The sequence below is a fragment of the Muntiacus reevesi genome, chromosome 6, assembly GCF_963930625.1.
Source record: "Muntiacus reevesi chromosome 6, mMunRee1.1, whole genome shotgun sequence".
Taxonomy (NCBI): domain Eukaryota; kingdom Metazoa; phylum Chordata; class Mammalia; order Artiodactyla; family Cervidae; genus Muntiacus; species Muntiacus reevesi.
The window spans coordinates 53,080,524-53,083,187 of record NC_089254.1 but is presented as its reverse complement, the minus strand read 5'-3'; positions in this window follow the sequence as shown (position 1 = coordinate 53,083,187).

Genomic DNA, 2,664 nt, shown 5'->3' with positions numbered 1-2,664 from the left:
AACCTGGGTTATCTGGCTCAAAGAGTAGCAAAATCATTGCCTTATGAATAGTATGAGTTGTTTCTGAAGGATGAAGAGCCTGGGGTTATTGGAAGGTATCGTTCTATGATCCTCCAGTCTGGGGTCACCTCACTCAACGTGGGCCAACGCCACAGTCATCAGTAGGAGCTGTGTCCACCAACTTGCATCCTTATCAGGTTTACTTGCTGCTTCAGGATTAAACAAAGTAAAAGCAACCCTGAAATGTTGCCCTTTGAATAGGATGTGTGGCCTGTGGGGATGTAATAAGTGTCATGGGTGCATTACAGACAGTTTTAAAGAGTTTTAAGAGCTGTGAGGAAAAAGAAACATTTCTGGTTGGAGGCTTCATGAAGGAAGTAGAATTGTTTTCTTTTTTAAATTTTATTGAAGTATAGTCAATTTATAATATTGCATTAATTTCTGCTGTATAGCAAAGTGATTCAGTTTTACATATATATACTCTTTTTCAGATTCTTTTCCATTATGATTTATCACAGGATATTGAATATAGTTCCCTGAGGTATACAGCCAGACCTTCTTGTTTATCTTGTTTATTAAAAAAAGTTAAAAAAAATTTTTACTTTGTATTGGAGTATAGTTAATTTACAATGTTGTTAGTTTCAGGTGTATAGCAAAGTTATTCAGTTATACATATACATATATCTATTCTTTTTCAGAGTATTGAGTAGAGTTATTACAGAGTATTGAGTAGAGTTCCCTGGGCTATACAATCAGTCCTTGTTGACTATTTTATATATAATAGTGCCTATATGTTAATCCCAAACTCCTAATTTATCCACCGTCTACCTTTCCCCTTTGGTAACCGTAAATTTGTTTTCTGTGAGTCTGTTTCTGGTTTGTAAATAGGTTCATTTGTATTGTATTTTAGATTTCACATAGAAGTGGTATCATGATATTTGTCTTTCTCTAACAGAAGGAAGTAGAATTTGAGCTAAATCTTGAAAGATGAATAACATTCTAAGGTGAAGGTGGGTGGAAGAACATTACAAGAACACTGGACAATGAATGATAAAATGGAGTTAGGAGAGTAGAGCTGTGTACTGTTGATGAGGAGCAGGTTAGTGTGGCTGAAGTACAGGGCATGTACCAGGAAGCAGTGAAACGTGGGCTGCAGAGGGAGTGCAGATCAGGGGAAGAGGACTGGCATTTAACATATTGGTAATGGGAACCAAAAATGTTTTTGAGCAACTACTAAACCATGTGAATTAATAAAATAGGGGAGATATCAATAAATTTGGCAACATTATCATGCATGAGATAGCATAATGTCAATTAAATGACTGGCAAGATCCTTTAAAATGCCTAGGCACCAACTGAGGTCATGTGTAATTGGAGAAGAGCTTATGAATTCAGGAGTTTTTGGAAAAACTAATTGTTTTAGGGAAACCAGGTTTCGATTTGGGCATATTGGAGGATAGCAGTAATTGTGAACACATGAAAGGAAGGCAGGGAGAGGGAAACGCAGTATTCCAGAAGCTGGATTGAGTGCATATGGAACATTCAGGTGGAAATGTGCTATACGCCATTCAAAAGAAAATAAGAGAAGCAGCTCAGGAGAGAGGTGGAGTGGGGGATGAGTCACCTACATTGAAGTGAGTCAGTGAGTTCGGTCTGTCATAAGCATAATATATGAACTCAATAACAGGTTCTAAATATGTAGCAAATATAACAAGGAAGACAGATCTTAGACTCACCTTGGAAAATAAAATAAAAAACGCTGAGATTATTGGTATTTATAGCTCATGTTTGTTTTACCAGCTGTTAAATTCCCCAAACCCAATACTTATTCCCAGACTGACCTCCTAACTGGCAGGAAGAATTTGTCAAAGGACACATTCTTTCATAGAAATCTGAGTCGCCAGATCTTTCTAGTTTAGGAGAAATAGAAGAACTACACGACTAAGTAGATTGTCAACGTGCCTTGTGCTCAGTGGTGTCCGACTCTTTGTGACCCCATCGGCTGTAACCTGCCAGGCTCCTCTCTCGATCGGATTTTCCAGGCAAGAATACTGGAGTTGGTCACCATTTCCTTCTCCAGGGGATCTTCCCCACCTAGGGATCAAACCCGAGTCTCCTCTGTCTTCTGCATTGCAGGCGGATTCCTTACCCGCTGAGACATCTGGGAAGCCCAAGCAGATTAAAGCACATCTTTTTGAAGGTGAGGGGGGGGGGGGGGCACATAGCCCTGAACCACAATTCAGTTATAGATACTGATTATCGCTAAACGAATTCAACTACTAAAACCACGGAAACGTTCCCAACTAGAGAGGTTTCTGTGCCAGGGCAGAGGCCGCAAGCAAGGGAAAGGTTAAAGAGAAGAACGCGAGTCTCTGGAGACAGACCAGCGACGCGGATTGCGTAGCTCCCAGTTGGAGGCTGGCTGTCGTCATGTGGCATACCCGCGGCATTGCTCACCGCCGGCGGCCACCTCCGTCAATTCCAAGGCTGGGCCGCCAGCAGGCAGTGGAAGGGTCACGAGAAAGGAAGCATGTGCGCAGAAAAGCCAGTTGGGAGGAGCTGGGAGGCGGCTCCACGGCGCCGACTACATCTCCCATGATTCAGCACAGCAGCGAAGGCCGGCTCCCCGGGCGCCGCTGGAAGACTTGCGGCATGGGAGCTGTG